We start from the raw sequence: 16,970 nt of genomic DNA on the forward strand, positions 1-16,970 counted from the left end.
AATCTGATTTCCAGCGCGTCCCCCATCACACCTCCGCCCAGCGCTTGGTCTGGCGCAGCCGTGGGCTCTAAGACGGTTGGGAGGGGGACACCTCTCTTCCCCTCTCCCTCCCTCCTCCACCCGCACCGCCACGGGTGTTAGGAGGCAGGTACAGGGAAGTAAAAGCCTAGGTCTTGCAAACTGCTTGTGTCGCTTAAAGGAATAGGCAGTCCTGCTAAAACTGCTGACTCCCGTGCGGGAGCTGAAGAGAGTAGTTTGTTTTATGGTACCTTCATTGTCTTATTTTTGGGATGAGGGTTTTTGCAAAGGGCAGCTCCCGTCTACAGAGGAAACTACTGTCTCTAGTGCATGACTGATATTTCTCATTTAGCTTTGTACTAGTTCTTGGATAAGGACATTTGCTTTGTTACTTCCCAAGATTCTATTTATTTGCTTTTGTTCCGATCTGCATGTTCCTACAGCGTTTTAGAATGTTTGAGAACAGCATCTTTAAAGCAAAAATAAAGCAAAAAGCTCAGCGTGAACTAAGAAATTAAGGGAAGGTGCTTCTTGGCCAGAGAAGTCACACAGAGCCCCCTCAATTTGGGGGGCCACCTGAGGAGAGAAAGTGAGGACCAAACATAGATTCTTCAGGGGCCTTCCTGAAAGGGGCATCAGGACTAGAAGGATGGAAACAACCAAGCTCCTTGTTCTTTCTTTCTTTCTTTTTTTTTTTTTTTTTTTTTTTTTTCTTTTTGCTTTGTTTTTGGAGAGGAGGAGAGGCAGAGAGAGACAGCCCTGAGGCCTAGTTGGTAATCGAAAGCTGTCCTGGGCCACCTCAACTGAGGCTGCTTCTGAGCCCAGATCTGAAGGGATAGAAGCTGGTTCCCTTGAAAGAGTTTCTGATCCATGGACCCCTGAGCCTGAAGCATGTTTAAAATTCACAAGTACACTTGTCACTTTCCGAATTCTAGGTCTAAAGCTTTGCCTCTTGAGACCTATTCTGCAAAATCCTATCCTAATATTTGCTCGCAATTCAATTCAGCCAGCATTTATAAGGCACCCTGTTAAGAACAGGGTCTAGGCTAGGTTTTGTGGGGACAAATATGTGGCACAGCCCTTCCCTCAAGGACATACCATCCAGTAAAGGAGGAAAAGAGTGTGTGTATCTCTAATACTATTTGGAAGATAGGAGCTATAACAGCTATGAAGAAAGTGCTATGCAAGCATCAAAGAGATTCAAAATTGAGGGAATCTGAGACATTTTCACAGAAGAGATGGCATTTTAACTGATTCTTAAAAACTAATGGAGAGGGAAAGAGGGAGGGATAGACAGAGGACAGGGCAATTTTAGGACAGTGAAGCTATTCTGTATGATACTGTAATGGTGGATGTAGGACATTATATTTATGCATTTGTCAAAACCCACATAGCATGTACAACACAGAGTGAACCCTAATGTAAATTATGGTCCCTAGTTAAGAATAATGTATCGATATTGGTTCATCAGTTGTAACAAATGGACCACACTAATGCAAGAGGTGAACAAAAGGAGAAACTGTTGGTGGTGGGAGTATGGGAATTCTATTGTCTATGCCATTTTTCTGTAAACCTAAAACTGCTCTGAAAGATAAAGTCTATTTAAAAAAAAAAACAACAGGCGACTAATTTTATAGGGCACAAATGGGGTATCAGGAATGAGCTTGGGGGAAAGAGTGAAGGCAAGGGAGACTGCTGTGCAGGACAGGATGTGTTTGAAAATTAGCAGGAGTGCAGAGCAGCTGAGGTGCTGACCACCGGCCCAGGTTGGGGGTGGGGTGGCTAGGGGAGGTAGGCTGCCATGGCCAACAAAAGGGCAGTGCAGGAAGGCTTGCTGGCTTGCTGGGAAGACCAGATTTATCTCTGCAATGGAGCCAGCGAAGGTGTTTAAGCTGAGGAGGGACATGATTAAATTGTGATTCAGGTCTCCTGGTTTTACCTTTTAGATCTTAATGAGTTGATGGAATTTGAATTTTTAACAATTTTCCATCCCAGCTTCTGAATCCCATCTTTGCAAAGTCTCCAGCAAGGTGTTTTTTTTTTTAGCTTAAGGAACTTAATTCAGCACAGCTCTGAATGCTTTGGCCCATTGGGTAATTTAACTATTTATATACCCATAATACAAATTACTGAATAAATAAATAACAATAGTTGATATTTGTAAAGGCTTCCTGGGTGCCAGGCACAAATATAGGCACTTTACATGTATTACCTCACGTAATTCTTATAATGAGGCTATGAGACAGGTACTCTTAGTCCCCTCATTTAACAAGAGACAAAACCAAGACACCAAGGAGTTAAAGTAAGTTGCCCAAAACCACACACAATTATTTAGTAGCTGAAGCAATAAGACATGAGGACATGAGGAAAGGCTAGAATATAAGATTTCAGCTCTAAATCAGCCACGTGTGATAAGACCAAATTATGTCACTAAAATACTACTGTGGAGTTTTAATCCCCAGGCCTTTATGTATAAAACACACCATTTAAAGGCACCATGCTGGCATTCTAGACATGGTGACCTGCATTAATTTCATTCAAAAAACCTTGCTGATACCCTAGTCTAGAGCCTCACCACCTCACACCCCTGGACCATTAACATGCCCCATCTCCATCCCTCCTCCCACAAATAACCCATCTTGTGCTCAAAATATACCATGTCACTTCCCTAACGAAAAACAAAAAAACAAACAAAAAAAGTTGGTTGGTTTCCCCAATCCAAACTCCTCTGACAAGCTTTCAACCTTATCATTTCGCACCATTCACCTTCACCTTGGTCAGCAGTCTCCTCATTAGGCCGTGAACATGCTGTGCTCATTTCTGACTCTGCCCCGGCTGGTGTTTATTCGCTGACCCAAAATCCTGCCTTGCTGACCTCTAACTAAACCCTCCCCATTTAAAGAGTCCCCAGCAAGTCCCTGCCTCCTCCCAGGAGCCTGCTCAGATTTCTCCAGCCACTGCCAACATCCAAGCATAATGGCCCCCACCTCCCCTTCACTAAAGGCCTACAGCACCTGGTTATTACTTCGGTTATATACCTTCTTGTGCCTTGTTTGATTACTTCTTGGCTATAAATCCTGTCTCTCCAAGCACAGTGTAGGTCCTTAAGCAAGGATCACCTCCTTAGCCCCCTCCCCCCACTGCCAAGTGTTCTGCTCACAGCAGGCACTAAATACTCTGATTAATCTGCCCAGGATCATAAAAGGCCACAGATATGGCTAGAAATTGTCAGCTAATATTTACAAAAATTCCATAAAGTTTATGGCAGGACACTTGGCCCTTAGATGGTAAAAAATATAAACAGAGGGAAAATTGGGTCTTTTACACTCCAGGAATTCTAATTTAAAAAGACAAACAGATCCTGAAGGCTATATGCAGAATATAGCCATAAACAAACTGTGCAATTGGGTCTGAATGAGGCTGTCCATTGTCAGGCCCTAAGAAGGTAGCCCTGACCCACTAACCGCCAGACAGGTGGAGAAAGGGGGTAGGGACACTGTTCCAGGTAGAGGAACGGCATGCACAGAGTCAGGCAGACAGGTCCAGAACATGTGCAGGAATCAGTAAGTGGTTGGGCTGGGACCTGGGGGTACTTCAGAGACAGTGGTGATAAGTGAGGTTGCAAAGGCAGGATGGAGTAGAATAGCAGAAAGTCCCCAGTGTCTGTTCACCAGTCTAGGTCTTGTCCTTTAGGCCAGTGATTCTCAAGCTTTTTGGTCTCAGGACACCTTCACACTCTTAGAAATTATGGTAGACCCCCAAAGAGCTTTTGCCATGTAGATTTTATCACTCAGTGTTTACTATATTCAAAATTCAAACTGAGAACATTTAAAATATCATTTATGGTTCACTTTAAAATAGTAATAAGCCCATTATGTGTTAACATAATTTTGTGGGGGAGAGGGAAGTAATTAGGGGTTTTGTTTTTGGATTTTGGTTAATGGAGGTACTAGGGATTGAACCCAGGGCCTCGTTCATGCTTAGCACATGCTCTACCACTGAGCACCCCTGCCCCCACGTGTTAACATAATTTTTTTTAAAGAAAAGTAACTCTAGTTTCCAAAACAAAATGGTGAGAAGAATGGCATCCTTTTACATTTCTACAAATCTCTTTACTGTCGGGATGAAAAGAAGACAGATTCTCTTATCCAGCATTCAGTCTGTGGTGATAGAATGTTGGTGTTGAAGTAAAGATATCCTGCCTCCCATAGATATGTATTTGGAAAAGGGAAGACTGTTTTAATAGCCTTTTTAGATAATTATGGATATTCTTCTTTGGTAAGACACCAAAACTCGATTTTTAAAGGTTAGCTGAAATGTGGAATTTGAAACCATAACATTGAAACTTCTCCTACACCTTTACATTAAAATCAGTTTTATTGCACTTCCAATGGATATTTCTACCCAGGCATAATTTGGTAACATCATGCATTGGTCATTTGGAACATTTAGGCTCACTGAGTTACACAGATTTTCCAAATGTTGACATGTTTTGTGACACAGTATCCAAAAAACCACCGTTCATTGTGATCACCACCAGTCTCATCAGATAGTCTTTCAGCATTGGGAAGCTGTCAAGCTCTCAGTGGTAGACAGAAGTTTTTCAAAATTCTAATTTTCACTTGAAAGCTTAAATTTTATAATTGGCACAAATACTGTCAAGTTTTTTTCCTTGGAGGTGACTGGCTCACTTCATTCATTTTTCAAGAAAATATCTGCCAAATACTTAGGTCTCAATAACTGAAGTTTGTCAGTAAAATTGGTGTTCCACGAAAAACCAGCCAGTCAGCTTTGCACCTCAAACCATCACACAAGTGAGGCAACAGTATGCTGTATGCAGTGATGACGTTTTATGCCTATGTCCCAATAGTCACGCCAGAATATTAAGACATCTATGCAAGGATTGAGAGTTAATAAAACTAATAATTTTTACTGTGTCATCAAGGAGAATCTTAAGTAAAACTGGAAATTTTTTTAACTGTGAGTACATGACAGAGATTGTGCATAACATGATGTCCACCAGTACACTGCCCTGATTCATGCTAAGACGCCAGCACCTTAAACTACTGTTGATTTTACACCATCCATGCAAATGTCAACACAGTGGAAACAGCAAATAAGTTTTAGTGCTACTGTGAAAATAGTTTTGACCTCAAAAACCCCTTGAAAAAGATCTTAAGGTACCCTAGGTGGGGTTACTAGATAAAATACAAGATGCTCAAATATTGCTTGGGACCTATAGATATACAAATATACAAAAATCACTTGTTGATTATTTGAAATTCAAACTTAGTTGGGCATCCTATACTTTTATTTGCTGCAAATGGCAACCTTACCTCTGGAGTTCCAAAAACTACACTTTGAAAATAGTTATTCTGGGGCCACCTTTGGTCAGAGACATGGTTGTCAGAGTTGTATTTCATGAAAATAGCTCTAATCCCCAGGGATGGATCAGAGAGTAGAAACATTCGTAGGTGTAGAAAGTTCTGATGGGTCAATTAAGAATGTTACTTTTTAACTATAATTATTAAGAGAGGCAATGCTATTCTACCCTTGGGCAAGGAAAACAGGAAGACCTGCAGAAGGCAGCTTCCAGCCTAGCTGGGGGCCCCATCCCATGGTGTTAACCAGCCACCCTCCTCCCAACATCACCCCACCATCAGGATTTCTTGATTCCAACTGACTTATACTCCTACCCAGCAACATTTAAAGGCCTTTCTTCTTGCTTTGGCCGGATGGAAAGTGGAGCCCAGCTGGTCTTTATCCTTCATCAACTTAAATATTCACTTAAAGAGCAGGATTTATGTTTCACATCAGGATCTGTAATTCCAGTTCCTTTAACTGGTTCATTTCCATCCCCCTTGACCCAATTCTTAAATCTTATCCATCACTCTGTGATGCACCAAATCCTCTCTATTTCCCCAGTTGGGAAATCCTGGCAGTCTAGTATATACAGCTGACACCCCATTATCCACGCTGACTGAGGCAAGCAGTGAAGGGGGCAAGTCTTGTTTTCCATCTGTGAAATAAATTGGTTATAAAACATGATCTCTAAGGATTTTTACCATTCTAAGTAAGGTGTACTAAAGAGCCCAGACATTAGAGACAGGTAGATCTGGGCTCAACTCCTGGCCTTGCCAGCTACCAGCTATGTGGCTTTGGGGGAGGCACTTACTCTCTTCTGGTAAAACAAGGATAGTATCACTCATTGATTTATTGCAAGGATTTAAAATATTGTTGTAGAAGCACTGACACATACCACCAAGTTGAATCATACACCTTATGTGAATTTAAGTATACACAATAATAGGGAGAGAAAGGAAGGGAGGGAGAGCACCATTTAAATGGTGCTGACAGGAGTATGCCCTTCCTTTGGTTGGTCTTAGTTCTTACCTTTGTGCCCTGACCTTAAAACTTAACCTCTTGCCTCCATTAGGATCAATCTGCTGTGAAGCTCTCCTTTTCATTCACAGCATTTTGTCATTCCACATAGTCCCAAAGCAATAGAATGCAGTTGGATTTATTTTAACGTCTTTGTACTTTGCTTGATTTTAATTTCCAATACACACTTTAGTATTTAAGATTCAAGTCAATACTTACAACCCCAACAGGAGATAAAATAGAAAGACAGAGATAGCAGTGAAATAGGTATTCACATCCGTGCACATAAGTGCAGCCCCACGGCACCTACTGAATGTGAAAGTGGACATACACTCACACACACAGAGCACAGCACATCCAACATTGGGTTTAGTCAGCACAACTGCACAGTCACCTCTAGGTTAAAAGCAGCCAACTGCTGGGAATAAAACTGGTATACTCACACGTTGTAATGGAAAAATAACACGAGTCTGTATCTGATCAACCACAGGAGCAAATTTACAAGGATAGGAAGTTGTTTGGGAGATCCAGAGAGTCAATAAACGTCAGAAACTTTATAGTTCAAACATTACAGTTTCCTTTCATTTCTTCAGAGCAGTTGTTTATTCAATTCGCAAAACAAAAACTGAAGTTTAAATGGCACCACATTGGGGCGGGGGTAGGGGGGGAGGTGGGTAGAGTGCATGCTTAGCATGCACAAGGTCCTGGGTTAAATCCCCAGTACCTCCATTAAAATAAATAAATAAACCTAATACACTCCCCCAAAATACATGCATACATACATACATACATAAATGGCACCAGTATCTCTCAGAACTGGCACCTGCAATATATGCAGATCTGTTTACTTTTCTTACTACTTAAAAAAAATCTAAGTTACAAATCCTTGATACTGACATATGCCTTTTTAACGTTTAAATCAATGTTCTGGGGGAACATTAAGTAGGAGATGATAAAAATATTAAGAATCTTCATTTCATCAATTTTAGATTGTTTTAATAACACACTTAGAAATAAGCAGCACAAATCTTGAGTGCTTTGGACTCCCTTAATCCCCTTTGATTAGCAAAGTAGAACATACTTAGCCAGATTAAGAACGTTTTCTTTGGTTGACAAAATGCAATATGAAAATGCAGTAACCTCTCTTAGCTTCATGATTATGGTCATAAGTAGATGTTAAAAGTTGGAATTGGACCGTGAGTTTGTGATTTTGATAAAGTAGCCAGATCTTTATATACCCTAGGTTATTAGAACATAGACACAGGGGGGAAAATGCTACTTTTAAAAGGGTTCCAATTTGAAAACTTTTATAGATGAAAATGAACATTGTAGAAGCCAAAAAGACATTTATTTGAAGTCTCATTATACAAGCTTATATAACTCACTGAGGATTATCTGTTTTGTGTCCTAATAACCAGGTTGGCAATGTATTGCTTCCAAAAATATGGAATTTCCTATTTGTCAGTTTTATCTTTTTTTAGGTTGCTATTTTTAATGTGTGTTTATGATACAGAAGACATCTCAGTCAATCATGTATTGAGCAAAATAATCACCATGGCAGAAGACACACATGGTAGTCTTTATTGTCAACATGTCTATAAAATTGAATAAATATTTGTTAGTGTTCCATTTTGATAAATACAAGGAACACATGGGGCTGAGAGGGAAACATATCAAGAGCTTCTTAATTTTTCAAAGGCTGACACTAATAGTAAATAGCAAAGAATGCCAGGGTGGGTGGGAGGGGCTTTGCAAACACTGTACATCAGAAACAGACTAGACTTTGATGTGGCAGAGTAACCGAGTGGCTAGAAAAAAGAACACTGCACATCTTGTCCTGTGAAGCTAAATGCCTGAGTGGTATCAAAGGTCTTCCAGGATTCTAAACTTCCTATCCACAGCTTGCCCACCTTCCCCTTCTCATTCCCCTCAGCAGGCCTCTCCTTGGCTTCCTTTCTCAGCTCCTGCTTCACTGTAGACTGCTGAAGAAGGCAAAGTGATCAAAAGAATCCTACAGAAAGAGTCAGAAGATTGAGCCTCTCGTTTTGGCCACACTTCACTGACGGCCTAGAACTTGGCAATGGTACACTTTAGAACTAGAGAAATGGCAGGAAGAGTGAGCGGCTCGGAGTCCCAGCTCTGCCACTGGCTGAGTGAACTTCGCAGTCACAGTCTTTTCAAACTTACTTCTTCATCTGTGAAATACCTGCCTCACAAGGTCACAAGGTATAAGAGGCTCATAGAAGACTGAGAGGGGGAAGTGTTTTATATATTACAAAGTACAGGACCCACGGTTTCCAAAGTGTAGCTCCTTAAAAGCAGCATGAGTGGTCACCTGAGAACTTGCTAGAAATGCAAATTCTCCAACTCACCCAGACCTACTCAGTCAGAAACTCTGAGCTTTCACAGGTACTCCAAGTGGTTCTGGTACCTGCTAAAGTTTGAATATACTGCAGATGAATTGCTTTTCATGAGATTTCTCCTGGTTGTAGCATCCTGTGGTTCTGAATAGATTCTGCCAGTATCAGGAATGTTACTGCCCTTGTATTGCAGTGGTACTTATTGCAGGAGGAGCACAGTGGCTTACTGTCTTCTGTTCTCTTCTTGATTCTCACAAAATCCGACAAAGTAAAGCAATTGGATGCATTTCATGGAATCCCAGGGCACTTATAACAGGGATTGTATGACTTATGACCTCTGAGGGCAGAAATATACCACCACAAAGCCATACCAACACCTCGATGAAAGCTATAGTTTCAAAGACAGCAGAAAAATCTAACTCCACATATTTCCACCCAGCTCAATGATGCCAGAAATTTCATCATCACAGCTTAAAACTTTGGTCCTCCACCTGAAATGCCAGCATCCCTGGAAATATGACAGTGAGCCCTTTACTTCCCAGGTAGGGGAAAGGGAAGGAAGAGAACACAAGGGTCTCATTCTCAGAAAGTGGGATACCCACATCTGCTTTGGGAATCATACCTTAAAGGGGGATCTGGAGTCACCATAGGCGATTCTGCTTCCTTCACAATTTTGCCCAAGGACAGGTATGCATACACAACCAGGTGTTCATCATAGGTGTGTTAAAAAAACTTAATGATTGGCTTGGGGAGTCTCAGGCTGAAGGAGCAAGAATGAACAGACCACAACAGAGACAGAACCAAATGGGAAGATTCCTACTCTTGGTGCACTAGGAAAGATAGAAAACCTCCCAAACTATCATGAAAACATATCTTCCAATTTCATTTGGTCCTCTTCTTCCTCATCTGTCTGTACCTCTCACATTCTGGTGTCCTTTGTAAAAAAAAATATAGTACTTATAAAAACATTTGTTTAGTTTGCAAAGCACTCTTCCATGCAATATTTCATTTGCTCTTGACAGCCCATGAAGAGAAAATTCCTCATTTTGCTGAGGAGGAAACTTGGGCAAGGATACTGTCAGTAAGTAGTAGAACTCACTTAGATTTGAACCATGGCTTTTCGACTCCAAGTCTACTTCTTTTGTCTCAGTGTGTCTCAGGGTTCCAGTCTGGTTTGCATCCTACCACTGAGGTGGTCTGTGTGTTACTGCTCAACTCCCACCATTCCTTTAGGAAATGGTGCTAGGGCTGTGGAGCCCTGGTGCAGAGCATGAATCCCAGGCTCCCATCATCGAAGCAGGCTCCCAGTTTTCTCCCACTGAGTACCTCCTCCCTATTTCTAGAGCACAGAGCTCCACAGATGGACAACACTGTCAGCCATGGAAAAGAGATTCTGCCACACATAATTGTACTCTGAAAATATCCCTGTGGAAGTGTGTAGCTGAGTCACAGAGCTGGCAAGAGAACTTCACACAGGCCAGGCTCTTCTGGCAATGAACTCTGTGGGGCTCTACAAGGTGGCCCAGGGCATGGTCCTTCTCTGATCTAGGCTGACAGTTACTGAGGTCAAGTTGAAAGGATATTCCTTGTACTATCATTGCGGTGAGGACACTTGGATCATGCACAGAAGTTTGGTCTAAAGTTTTCTAAAATTCCTCCATACCTACCATTCTATTTACACACAACAAAAGCCTTTATTCTGTTATCTGGTCTTCTTGTACCATTTGTATGACTCAAGCTCCCAACTCTGGAATAATGGATCACAAATCCACACTTTCAGTGCTGCCCTTTAACCTGTAACTTTAATTTTAATTTAAGCGTCAATGCCACACCATCTAAGACCTTCCAGATGTAGTTGCCAACAAATCTAAGTAGAAGTATCTTAAGCCAAACCAGCTCCCCCAAGCAACTTCTAGCCCAACCATTTTCTCAACCATCAAGACTCAGCATGGTGGAGTTGTCTTCTCTTTCATTCTGTATATTTGTTTCATTGCCACTAATTTCTGTTTCCTGAGTATAGTTTTCATATTGCTGCCTAACTGATCTTTATTAAATCTTTCACTGTGTTATTCTCTGATTCAATATTTTCATTCTTGTTTTATAGCCATGAAAACAGTACTTCTCAACCCTGGCTACAGGTTAGAGCTTCTCAAAACTTCCAGTGTCCAAGCCCCATCCCCAGAAAATTCTGATTCAGGAGGCCTATGTGTTGGGGACCAGACATCACATCACTGAAAACCATTGTCCTGAATGGCAGCACTTTTTAAACTTTAAGGTGCACAGGAATCGCCTTTGGATTTTGTTAAAATGAAGTTTTGGATTCAATAGAGCTAGGGTGGGCCTGAGATGCTATGTTTCTAACAAGCCCCAAGACTAGTTCCAAGGCCATACTTTGGGTCTCAAGGTCCTAGCATATCAAGTGCAGGAGCTTCAGCATTACCTGGGGGCTTTGATGATTATAAGGCCTTTCCTCATTTCCCATGCTTCCTGCTGTTACCAGTACAGCTCCTGACTCCTAACACACTAGCCCTGCCTTGCTATCCTGGTTTACTTGGAAAGACTGACTCCCATCTCTCTGCCTAGTTTAATCTTACCCCTCTGTCAGTACCCAACCTAGGCCCTCTTCTGCCATTTAGTCTTCCCCAACCACTCTATGGTTTATTAATTCCTTTTTCCTCTAATCTCCCACAACTATACAAAGTGTGGTGATCATTCCATCATATGATAAGCTCTACGTCTGACAGCAAGAAGAAAACTGGAAGAAGAAAGATATGGAAACTGGGCACCATTGTTGACACATTGTAACTGTTGGCAGGTCATTTTCCCTTTCTGAAAAATGCCCTTAAATTCAACAATATATTAAAAGGATTATACACCACGATCAAGTGGGATTTATTCCAGGAATACAAGGATGGTTCAGTTCTGCAAATCAATCAACATGATACATTAACAAAATAAAGGATAAAAATAATATGAGCACCTTAATAGATGCAGAAAAACATCTGACAAAAATTCAACATCTATTTATGATAAAAAAAAAAACTCAACAAAGTAGATATAGAGGGGATGTACCTCAACATTGCCTTGTGAGGCAATAAAGGCCATACAAGATGAGACCACAGCTAAAGTTATACTCAAAGGTAAAAATCTGAAAGCTTTTCCTATAAGATCATGAGTGAGACATGGATGCCCACTCTCACCACTTTTTTCCCACATAGTATTAGAAGTCTTACTCAGAGCAATCAGGCAAGAAAGAGAAAAAAAAGGCATCTAAATTAGACAGGAAGAGGTAAAACTGTCCTATTTGTAGATGACATGATACTGTGTATAGAAAACCCTAAAGACTCCACCCTAAAACTGTTAGGACTAATAAAAGAATTCAGTAAAGTTGTAGGATACAAAACTAAAGCACAGAAATCTGTTGCATTTTTATACACTAATAACAAACCATCAGAAAGAGAAAATTAAGAACATAATCCCATTTACATTTACACCAAAAAGAATAAAATACCTTGGAATAAATTTAACCAAGGAGGTAAAAGACCTATACACTGAAAACTGTAAGACATTGATGAAAGAAATTGAAGAAGACACAAATAAACAGAAAGATATTCTGTGCTTATGGATTGGAAGAGTTTATATTCTTAAAATGTCCACACTACCCAAAACAATCTATAGATTCAATGCAATCCCTATCAAAATTCCAATGAAATTTTTTACAGAAATAGAAAAAACAACCCTAAATTTATATGAAACCACAAAATGACCTAAATAGCCAAAGCACTCTTGAGAAAGAAGAACAAACCTGGAAGCATCATGCTCCCTGATTTCAAACTATATTACCAAGCTAAAATAATCAAAAACAGACACATAGATCAGTGAAACAAAGAGATAGCCCAGAAATAAACCTATGCATATATGGTCAAATTAATTTACAACAAAGGAGACAAGAGTACACAGCAGGGAAAGGACAGTCTCTTAAACAAACAGTATTTGGAAAACTGAACATCCACATGCAAAAGAATGAAACTGAACCACTATTTTACACCATACACAAAAATAAACTCAAATGAATTAAAGACTTGGATGTCAGATCTGAAACCATAAAACTCCTAGAAGAAAATGAGGCAGTAATAAACTTGACATTGGTCTTTGCCATCACTTTTTAAAAATTTGATACGAAAAGCAAAGGCAGCAAAAGCAAAAATAAACAAGTGGGACTACATCAAACTAAAAAGCTTCTGCACAGCAAAGGAAATCATCAACAAAATGAAATCCAACTAATGAATGGTCGAAAATATTTGCAAATCATACATTTGATACAACTTAATAGCAAAACAAAACAAAACCTGATTTAAAATAGGAAAAGGATCTGAATAGACATTTTTCTAAAGAAAGACAGATAGCCAATAGGTACATGAAAAGATGCTCAAAATCACTAATCATCAGGGAAATGAAAATCAAATCATAATGAGATATTATCCTACACCTATTAGAATGGCTATCAAAAAGACAAGAATTAACAATTCTTGTGGAAGGGGAATTCTCCTGCATTGTTGGTGGGAATGTAAATTGGTGCAACCACTATGGAAAACAGTATGGAGGTTTATCAAAAAACCAAAAAGAGAACTACTATATGATCCAAGAATTCCACTCCTGGGCATATATCCAAAGAAAATGGAAACATTAATTCAAAAAGGTATATGCATCTCTATATTCATAGCATCATAATTGACAATAGCCAAGATATGGAAGCAACCTAAGTGTCCATCAACAGATGAATGGATAAAGAAGTGATATGTATACACACACACACACACACACATACACACACACACATGTATTTATATGTATATATGTGTTTACACACACACACACACACACACACACACACACACACAATGGAATATTACTTGGCCATAAAAAAGAATGAAAATTTGCCATTTGCAACAACATGGATGGACTTTGAGGACACTATGTTAAGTGAAATAAGTCAGACAGAAAAAGACAAGTACTGTATAATCTCACTTACATGTGGAGTAAAAAAGAAAAAAAAGAAGCTCATAGATACAGAAAACATATTTGTCATTGCCAGGGGCAGGTGGGCAAGTGGGCAAAATGGGTGAAGGGAGTCAAAAGGTGTAAACTTCCAATTATAAAATAAATAAGTCATGGGGATACAATGTACAGCATGGTGACTATAGTTAATAATGCTGTAATGCATATTTGAAAGTTGCTAAAAGAATAAATCTTACAAGTTCTCATCACAAGAAAAAAATTCTGTAACTATGTATGGAACAGATGCTAACTAGACTTACTGGGGTGATCATTTCACAATATATACAAATATCAAATCATTACATTGTACACATGAAAGCAATATAATATTGTATGTCAGTTATATCTCAACGTTTAAAATGCCCCAAATGGTGAAAGTCTACCTGGTAAAGACAAAATAGATCAGCAGTCTTTTTTTTTTTTTAACATCACTTTATCTTTAAAACATCCTCAGAAACTTGGTCCAATAGAATGGTCTTATGGACATATAAAACAAATTATAATAAACAAAATGCACACAAATTAGCAGCTACAATTATTCCTCAGAACATTCAAGTTGAGAGGAACTTTGGAGATCACTGCTCTAGCTGTCCCTTTCTCCGTCATTTGATTGATAAGGAAGCTGAATCCCCAAGCAGAAGATAGCTCCCTCACATTACCAGTTGGTTAGTAGCAAATTCAGGATCAGAGTACACATTCCTTGTTTTATATGTTTTGTTTTGTTGATCCAGTAATTGTATGGCATTTATTTCAGAACAAGAAGCTTTTGATTCTTCCAGATATAGCATCTCCTTAGTGTTTAAGGTGAGTCACTATTGTATTAAACAATGTGTCAATGCACTGTGACTAGAGGGGCTGGATAAACCTAGGAAACACATATAATGGCAAGATGTTATAAGATGGCAGTCTGCAAGGTAGTACACTCTACCCACGACAGAATCCTCCTGCCTTCCATAAGAGGTCAGGCCCTGTAGTTCATTGTAAGACTCCAATGATCTGGCTTCAAGGTCCCCTATAATCTGGCTCCATCCTAACCTTCCAGCACCCCTCCCTGCAGGGACATTATACTCAAACTTGTTGTTTCTCACACTCACCTTATGCCATTGCTGATTCTTAAACCATCAGACCACTCCTAGGCACAAGAGCCCATGTGGACAAGGTTAAATCTGCTCCATGACCTTTATCATCTTGACGTTTGGAATTCAGCTGGCCAACTGCTCAGTCTGAACATGAGACCAGACCTCACAAAGATCCCACCCTTTCAGGAACTGAGGGTGTGATCTTTCCAGGATAAAGCAGCTTTTCTTTTCTCCTCTGGCTTCCTAATGCCACTTCGGGTGAAGTTCCACTCAGTGGAGCCCAGACAATTGTCACGCTGTGGCCAGAGATGTTTAATTGGATTTTAAAAGATCAGAAAGCAGCAGGGAGCTGATTGTCAGCCCTCTGACAAAGCCGTCCAGCATAGGTGGCCTGGCAGCACAGGGAGGGGTGTCCTGCCCAGTGTCAATTTCTGTCTCCACCTGGGGGCAGGGAGGGCTGAGAAAAGGAGGGGAAAGGTGGCAGTGGTGGCAGAATCTTTTGCAAACTCAGTGCCACATTGTACCATGTTCTGTGTTTTATTTTATTTTGGTTTTGGGTTTTGGTCTTTTGGGGGGTTGAAGGGAGGTTTATTTATTTATTTATTCATCTATTTTTTTATGGAGGTACTGGGGATTGAACTTAGGACCTTGTGCATGCTAAGCATGCACTCTACCACTGAGCTATACCCTCCCACTCCCATGTTCCGTTTTTACCCCCAAGAATAGGACTCTCTCAGGAGACAACCAAGATTTCCTTTTTTAACTTATCCCTCCTCGTGAGAAAAACTTCTATAAGCTGTAATATCAATAATTTATTTTTGTATTTTTAATAACACACTTTTCCATTTCCATGCTACCCCTTAAGCCTCACTAAGCCTCTAAGGTCAGTGGTCAGGGAAAATATTATCTCTCTGCCAGTTTATAAAGCAGTAAACTAGATTAATTAAGCTGGAACAAGAGTTTGCCTAAGGTTATACAACTAGTAAATGGTTAAGCTAGAACTGAAGATCAGTTGTCAAAGATCATTGATGAAAAAGCAGATAAAAGCTGTCTCACACATGACAAGTATACAGTTCCAACTCCTGCATCTTAATACTATTTCCTAAAGAAATAAAGATCCCTTTGTTGTGACAGCGCATGGAGAGCTGGCTATGCCCAAAAGGCTAATTAAAAACAGAGGTTCCCACGTACACCCTTCATCCTTGGATCAGCCAAACTTGTACACAGAAACACAGACATTTCCAGGACACACGAGGATGTCTACTTGCATCACTGCTTCCAAGCACAAAGGAGTTTATCAGTTCATGAGAAAGTTAGTGGCTAAGGAGGAGAACCCACAGCTGCTGCTGTGAGACAGATAGTATCTGGTGCAGCCACGAACCCAGATTGCTAGATTCATCTTCAAGATGAATAGGGCTCTGGCAGATCAGATCTGCCACTGGATATGTGAAGTGATTCTTTCACATTATTTTTCTCAGAAAGGTCTTAGGTATGAGAAAACCTTGAGAATAAACATATTTTCCCAATGCTGAACTTTAACACTGCTGCAAACTTCCTACTCATACACCGTTTAAAAGGCTTAAAGGATGATACTTTTCCTGAAACCAAGGAGAGCATTCAGCCTTGCCTATGAAAAGATTTTCATCTCTCTCTCCGGATGATCTACACATCCCTGAGAAAGCACAAAGGGTAGCTAGAGCCCTGTAAGAAAACTGGCTAAGTGGGCCAAGAGCAGTGGTTCCAAGAAGGCAGGAATGTTGAAGTCAGTTTCTTGGACAGCAGCAAGTCAAACCAGCAAGAAACACAGACACCTTTCAGAGAGCTTTGTGTGCCCAAAGCACCTGGATTTCAACATGCACTTTGTTAATGTCGCTCCTATAAATGCACGGTGTTGAGACAACACAAAATAGAGACTGTCCTTGTCCAAGAAGAATTTACAATCCAAACATATTTAAGAATAACTCAAGAGACTTCAGGTTTCAAGAGGACCAGGTAAAGATATGCTACCTTCATTCTCCTCCCAGAAATTACTATAAAAATAATAAGGAAAAATATTCAACTTCGATGAAACTTA

Source organism: Camelus dromedarius, chromosome 17 (assembly GCF_036321535.1).
Source record: "Camelus dromedarius isolate mCamDro1 chromosome 17, mCamDro1.pat, whole genome shotgun sequence".
Taxonomy (NCBI): domain Eukaryota; kingdom Metazoa; phylum Chordata; class Mammalia; order Artiodactyla; family Camelidae; genus Camelus; species Camelus dromedarius.